Source organism: Sminthopsis crassicaudata, chromosome 5 (genome assembly GCF_048593235.1).
Source record: "Sminthopsis crassicaudata isolate SCR6 chromosome 5, ASM4859323v1, whole genome shotgun sequence".
Lineage (NCBI taxonomy): Eukaryota > Metazoa > Chordata > Mammalia > Dasyuromorphia > Dasyuridae > Sminthopsis > Sminthopsis crassicaudata.
The window spans coordinates 7,645,998-7,654,343 of record NC_133621.1 but is presented as its reverse complement, the minus strand read 5'-3'; positions in this window follow the sequence as shown (position 1 = coordinate 7,654,343).

The window sequence follows — 8,346 nt, the reverse complement described above, 5'->3', positions numbered from 1 at the left end:
AAAGGTCACGGCATCCAAATTAATCTCCTTCACCGAAAAGAAAAGAATAAATGATGTGGCAAAGAATCAAGACGTGTATAAACAGGACTACATCTGTCAACCTTAGGAAGAGAGCCGTGGTGCAAGACCTCTTTCCTTACAGCCTTATATCTTGTTTGAGGCCCTCAGCCAAGGACAAGAAGCCAAACCAAGAGAAGAGGGCTCAATAAATGCAGCCCAGACAATTCAGAAGCCCCCTTTCCTCCTCTATGCATGGTCAGCACTCTGTAACCAACTTGGGAATGGTTTTTGGGGCTCCACAGTGTCCCCAAGACACTTCTAACATTGATTCTCCCAGAAGCAGCTTCCCAGCCTCTTCCATGGAGGAGAATTGCATGATGTTCACTCTGGACATGCTTTGAAGAAATGACCTCAGTAGCCTCCCTCTGTTATATATGTGTGTGTGTGTGTACATACATATACATGCATAAACACATACATATGCAAACATATATAAAGGGAGAGGGACAGAGATAGAGACAGAGGGGAGGAAGGGAGAAGGAAGGAGAAGGGGACAGAGGGAACATTGTTCTTGGAGTTAGAAGAGCTGGGTTCAAATCTCACCTCTGACCCAGAGTATTTGTCTGACCCCTTAGCGTTTGGCTCTTAAACCCTAAGTCTGACTGTAACTCATGTCATGGGAAGAAAGTTTCTATCTATAGTCTCAGGTCCTTGATGCTTTACTACCTAACCTGTGTGCATGCTCAGCGTCACGTTACTGAGTGGCCAACGACATGGACATCGGGGTTTAATTATCAAGATAAACTCATGGGGCAGCTGGGGGACCTCATGGACAGAGCCCAGTTCTTTTGAATCAGGGCACCTGAATCAAATCCTGCTTCAAGATTTACTTCATCTGTGACTATGGCCAAGTCATCTGACCTTTTCTCATCTGTAAAAGGAGCCTCGAAGGCTGCTTCTAGCTTGAGGGCTGTAGCCATTATCTAAATCTTACACAACATAATAAATATGGAAATACGTTTAAAAGGATAACACATTTTTAACCTATATGAGATTGCTTGCTCTCCTGGGGAGAGGGGAAGTAAGACGGGAAAAGAAAAAAATTCAGAACAGAAAGTTTTACAAAAATGAATGCTGAAAACTATCTTTACGTGTATCTGGAAAAAATAAACTACTATTGAAAAAAGTCAGATGACAATACTTGCCTTAGCAGGGCACTTGTAAGTTTATTAAATCATTAAATGCTGATTTTATCCTCATAGCTGCTCAGTTTGGTTTTTAATTTTCTTTTTTTTTGTTTATTATACAACTAACAAGCATTCATAAATACGATCATTTCAATGAACAAAGAATAGAACCCGTTTGCTACAATTCCGCAGCCTTCTGTTACGTACCTGTTTTTTAAGCGTATATTCAATGTCCCAGGAGTAGCAAAATTGCCTTACTTGTTCATTTCCCCTTTTGGATTTCCTTCTCTTTTTTCTCTGTGTTTTTGATGTCTCACTAGCATTCTTTTCTTTTTTGCTCTCCCCTCCCCACCTCCCCGAGAAGCCACAAGCAGAGCGCATTCCCACACGAGCAGCGTCTGACAACCAACATACAGCTCGCTCTGCATCTCACGTTATCGCCTCTCCAGCCAGAGCCATCATTCACATTTGCAGATGAGGAAACTGGCCAAGAGCGTGGTCAGGAGCTAGGTGGCCTCGGAGCCCAGCTTTGAATGGCGCCATGTTGACCGTGCTGTCAACAAGAAAGGCACTGAGGTGGAGAGGAGCCTTTGGACTCAGGGGCCATTACTTGTGGGAGCTGGGGCAAGACCTTTTTTTACCTCTGCCTTAGTAAAAAGGATGGCTTGGACCATCTGACCTCGAAGGTCCCTGTCACCTCACAGAATCTGACCTGAGCAAAGCCATAGGAAGGGCTCCTTTTAATCAAGTTCTGTGATTATCCCTTTGGGTTGTTCTCTCACTGACTAGGCCCTCCTGCCTCACTCGTGCTTTTACAACTCAGCATGGGGATTAAATGCAGAATTGGGGCTGGGGGACACAAGGAACATGGAGTACAGCAGCCAGATTCTGAAAAAAACAAAATCTAGATTGGGAAAAAAACAGCTTTGTTTCCCCTGATCCTTTTGGGGAGCAGATTCTCCAATGCTGAGCTCCAGAGCCTGGCTGGAGGGAGAGGGCAGCGCTGTTCTCCACTCCCTCACACACACCTCACAGGGTCTTCCTTCAATGAGCTCAGAAGCTGGTTTACAACCTGACATCATCACATGACTGCAGGATGAGACTATTCGGAACAACTGGGAGAGGCTCCCTCTTGCTCACACACACGCACAGAATTCCAGCCCCGCGTGACCTGGAATTTCATGCATCTGCCCACAGCTGTTCGGGAACATTTCCATCGGTTGCCATATCCTATGTATTCCAGGTATTTCAGGCCTTCCATTAGAAGTCTATGAAAAGATTCCCTTTGCTGCAGTATGGGGATCCTGTTCCTGAGCCACGGCGCTATCAGAATGTGGGGAAACTCCTTCTCCTGATGAGGATCTGCAACTCAGTCTTAGAAAGTTGGCTGGACAAGTAAGAGGGAATGAAGAGAGGGAGGAGAAAAGAGAGAAACGAAGGCAAAAAAAAAGGGCTCCTGCAGAAAGCCACTTAAACCATCAAAGGACAGTCCATCACAAAGGCCAAAGGAGGGGGCAGGGCTTTATGGCACCATGGGACGAGCCCCAGGTGCCGATCACAGTGACTGTGGGCCAGCCGTTTCAGTTCTTTGAGGAAAATTAGATAAAATGACGTAGTATTTAATGTCCAGATAATTAGAAGCTGTTGAGTCGATTAGTCATGTCTAATTCACTGGCAAAAGTACTGGAAATGCTAAATCACTATGTTCTCCAGCTTACTTTACAGATGAGGAAACTGAGACAAGCAGGGTTAAGTGACTTGTCCAGGGTCACACAGATAGTAGATTTCTGAGGTTGAATTTTAACTCCTGAGTTCCTCACTCTAACTACTCTGCCATCTACCCGCCTAATTGGATATAAAGTATGTAAAATTAGAAGTTTAATTCTACCATCTTTAAGATCCCTTCCCACTTTGAACCTATGATCCTATTCAGAAATTAAATGATCTCTGGGCACATTATAGTCAGTTTCAGTCATTAAAGTGTTTAAAAGGGTGAGCTCTAAAGGCCTTGACGATGGGGAGCTGTCACTTCCTTGCCCCTTATAATTCACCAAGGAGGGAGTGGATCAGGGTATTTATGCAGGATCCCATCGTGTTTCACTCATTTTCCAGGATTTTGGTAAAGGAGAATATGCATATTTCCCAATTCTCCTTGTCTTTCTAACCCCAGCTGCTCCCCCAAAGGCAAGCAGCCTTTGGTATTTTCCCACTGCTCTTGTGCAGGCGCCAGTCTCACGGGATGCCCTCGAGTCTGAACAATTGCAAAGTGTACATGAAGAATTCATGCCCAAGTGTCATCGGAAATGTCGCCGGAGACCTTGCGGCCAGAAACACGAACACGAGGATGGCCTGGCAGGAGAGGGCAGAAAACTCAAGGACCCAAATTCCCTGAATATTCGGCACTGAACCCCCCTCCCCCATACCACTCTTTAGGGACCTCTGGGTATTTGTCAGACCTGAAGGTCTGTAGTGCTTTCAGTATGATTTCATCACCCAGATACCTCCAGAGAAACCTTTCAGAGACGTGCTGACTTCAGACTCCTGGAGACTGGACGCTTCATCAGCTGACCTGAGAATAAATACCACAGTGAATCCGCCCTCCAGAGGAGCTGCTACAAATATCTATAATGCACCTTGTGTTAAAGAAAGAAAAGAAAGAAAGGGTCAGAGCATGAGCGTGGGGAAGAAAAAACCATCAGGAGGCTGTTCTGGGGCTTCCAATCATCTGCTGAAAACCCAAGAGGCAGCTGCACTTGTTGGGCATTCCTTGCGTCACTTGTAAAAGGCAGTTCCTTCCAAAAAAGTGCTTAATGATGGACTGGATCTCATCAGACTGCCATTGTTACCCTTACTGTGTGTATTCTGCTGCTGCTTTCTTCACCCTGCATCAGTTCACACAAGTCTTCCCTTGTTTTCTCTGAGCGCCTCTTCTTTCTCTCTTCAACAGCGTTCATCTGAGTTATTCATCTTCCACAGTCTGATGAATCATGCCCTTTCTGAAGAGCATCTATTTTATTTCCGTTATTTTTGTTGCTACCTCCATAGAATTCTGCTGAGAATATTTTGTACAAATAACCCCTCCTTCATTTCTCTGAAACCAGTTGCCCAGCTTGAGTCTGAGTTATTTTGTTGGACAATTATTCTCTTAAGCCATTTAAGCCCCCAGTTAACCTTCATGGAAAGATCTACTCTCACTTTTGGACCCACGATGCCATGGCCTGGCACGTGCTCCGAGGAAGCTAATGACAGAGAACAAACTCTGAAGTAACACAATATTCTTTGAGATCAGAGCTCATATTTTATTTTTTGCTTTAAATTTGTATTCCGAGTGACTAGAACATAGTGATTTCCTTGATAAAATCCTTATTGACTTGACTTGACTTATGATATCTTGGCAGAGGGTCCTTCCAGATGACAAATTTCCTGTCCCATTGCACTCTCTGTAACTTAGGGTTTGGGAGCATTGTGTTTGTAGGGCACTGGAAAATGAAATGACTTGGCTACAGTCATGCAGTCAATGTAAACAAAGGCAGAATTTGAATCCAAATATTCCCACTTCTGGTATAATTATCCAACCACAGCCTGTGCTGTTGACTCCAAGGAGCTAGTTTCTTATTCTTCCTTTTCCAAAGAGGGCCAAAATGGCCTCACTATGTTAGAACCGAGTGTGGCTGATCAGACTGCTGGGAGCTCGGAGTGCTTGGCCACAGGTCAGCCACAAATGGCTCATTGAACATTGGGGGGCTTCTCTGGCTTTGCATATTTTGCATTTCCTTTGGCTGCTTCAATCCTGCTTTGCTCCTAGAGCCCAGCCCTTCTCTGAGGAGGGCATGCCATGCTGGGCAGTCCCATGACATAAAATCGATGCTCAGGCTGCCCACCCGGTAAGCGCTTGCCCTGTGTGAGTTCTTTATAAGTGGGTAACCTGCAGTACGGGGCAGCAGCAGCAGGAGGGCTTGCTCTATCTCTTCTTCATCTTCATCTTCAGTTTCTTCATCCATAAAAGAGGGGCCAAGCTAAGTGACCTCTAAATGGGTGAGCTTGGATATTATCAGGAAGAATAGTGATCCTAGGGAGGTCACCAGGTCTCCTGCCTCTTTTCTTCCTAGAGAGGGGGCTGTGGAACGAGACTGTTTGCTGCTCTGAGATGCTGTTATGAGGAAAGGTTGAATAATGGTAGTGGTGTTAAGGGGAAATGACTATTGGAAAAGTAAATGGCAGCAATATGACTATTTTTAAAATTAAATAAATCCTACCCCAAATTCACAGAAAGGATTTGGCACTGGTCTGGGGCTACAGGAACCCAGAGAACAGCTTGGTAAATGGATGTCATTGAGCTGATTATCCCGCTTTCTTTGTACTACAGACATCTAAGACTTCCATGAAAATGCAGGCCCAATTGGAAGCAGCCTGACAATCCCCAGAGTCTTGTCTCACTCAGACTTACTGCCTACAGAGCTTTATTGAGGAAATCTGTAAGATGGAAATATAGGAAGGAATAGGAAGGGAGTTTCCCCCGTCCAGAGCAGAGAGGAAGCGGGAGACTCCACTTCAGGGATGTAAAGCATTACCAGACTCTTTTGGACTATTGTCCCCAATGGAAATGCAACACTGGGGCTCCAAATTCCATGTGAGTGAGCAGTTGCTGCAGCCATTCTGCAAGGCTGCAGCCGGTGAAAGATCACCAGGCTCGGGCACGCGAGGTGCCCTGCATCACATTGTTTTTCTCATTCTTCACAAGTTGGGAAGCACGACCCAGACAGATTTTGGTTCCCAGACCATTTTGACAGTCTTCTTCTTTGCTGGTCCCAGAGATCCAAGATTCTTGTTTTCCTTACAGATTCCCCAGGGCCATGTGCATGAAAGTGGCAGGATTACCCCAGCACTCACCCAGAGAGATCAACGGACTTGTCCAAGATCACTCCAGGAGAAAGTGGCGGACCCGGTGCTCCCTGTGCAGTTCCCTCACCTGCAAAAAGAAGGGGCTGCTCTTCTTGTCACCATCCTCGCCTTCCTTTGGATCTGCCCTAGCTCAGGGAGGCAAAGGAATAGGCTGGGAGTGAGGAACACCCAAGTCCAGTCCTGCTCAGGCCCTTCCAATCTCCACACACCTCAGCCTGTGGAACTGCTCCAAAAGCCTTAAAGCTGTATTTTGGTGTTGGCTGTTGTGGCTGCTGTGATTTTTTCTGGTACGTTAACTCTCAACACTAATTCTGTTTTTCCTTCTCCTTTTATTTATTTATTTTTTTTTACCATACTCTTCATCGTGGTCCCATTGCGGTCCAGTCCCACTGGCCTATGCCCTCAACCCCTGCCCTGCCTCTGCCCCTTCCCTCTGTGTGATTGTAGTTATCTCCACTTCTTCTCTCTGGACCTCAGTTTCCTCTTCTGCAAAAATGAATGATCCAATCCCTAGGCCCCTTTTGGTTCCAAATTTTTCATCCTATAATTCCACAGATAATGACTTTTGCCTTTGGTCTTTTTGAAAATCCATTGTAGTTAATCTAATATTGACCCTACACAGTAGCACACTGACCTCTCTCCTGGTTCTCTCAGCATTATCTGGCTCGTTTCTGACCTTTTCATTGGAGCCAGCTACAGCACACAATAGGCACTCAATAAATGCTTCTTGACTCAACTCGACTTTATTTCTTAATATCTTTATCTAACCATGTAAAAATGATCATTAGTATAGCTGGAAAGGTTGAATAATATATTCTACCCAGGGACTTTAAAGCCCTAGAATGGGATATAGTTAAGGAATGATGCTCAAAAGCAGATGAAGAAAATATTAAACCCAGATCCAGATTGATACTACATTCTGATATCCCAAGGGATCTGAAGGTTGGGACTTAAAAAACAACAACAAAAACTGGAGACCATCCCATCTTTCAATAAGTAACAGAAATAAATCATGTGGAGAGAATTCTTCAGTCAAATAAAGTTCACTTAAAAATATAAATTCACATGTGGGTTCAATCTATCAGAATGAGCTAATATATTGAAGGCAGTGGGGAAGTCCAAGATTATATTTCTTTAAAGGATACAAAGACTATCTTTGCTTTTCAGTATTATAAGTAGAAAATTGGGCACAATTTCATCATGGAATAATATAGTACAATTAATAGTAATAATAACAGTTTTGATTTATTTAAAAGGCCGATGTTTAACTGGATCAAACAACACATATCAACAGAGCACTTATTATCAAGTGTAAATTTTTCTCTGACTTTTTTTTTTTTATGTGAGACAATTGGGGTTAAGTGACTTGCCTAGTTACACATGGCTAGTAAATATTAAGTCTCTGAGGTCAGATTTGAACTCGGGTCCTCCTGAATGATCTCTGATTTTTAAAGTCTTTTTCCTACTCTTATCTGCCTGCTGGCAAATCTTCATCCAGTATTCTCTCTTCCAGGCATTCTAGGAAGTTCCTACTGGCCTCCTCCAGGTTCTTCCAACATGGCGGTTCATCTCTAGTTTCCCCCCTGGAACAATCTCCTTCCTCATGTCTCCTCCTGGCTCTCCTGTTGTTTCTCAATTAAATTCCCAACTTCTCCAAGAAGCCTTTCTCAGTGCTCCCTAACAGGCATGTCTTCCTTCTGAAATCTCCAATTTTTATTGTTTATGCTTTGGACATGGCTGTTTGCATGCATGCTGTCACCTCTGGAGGCTGTGAGCTCACAGGGAGTGGGAACCTGTTTTTTCTTTCCTTGTATATCTAGCATTTAGCACTATGCCTGGCATGCAGGAAGCACTTAATAAATGCTTGTTGACTGAATTTGAGCTGAATTTGCCATTGATTTTGACTTGTGAAGGCTACATTGACACGTGCCTCAAACATTCTCGTAGTGAAGGACTTTAATCCTATGACCCACTTTTTTGGAACAAGTCCCGACTGAGCAAGTTCCAATCCAGGTAAAAATGCAGTCACTTATCCAATGGAAATATTCCTTCTCTTGGGGAAACTGAGCTTCCACAGCTTTCCACACCAGTCTCTGTATCCTGTGGCTCCAGTGTTCCAGACTATGGGAAAAGGGAGTCCGAAAGAAAATGCCAACACTGGCAATATTTCCTTCCTGAAGAGTAAATACAAAGTTGTAAGTGTGTAAATACACTGTGGCAATTAAAAAAGTAACTTAATTTCATACTCCAAAATTTA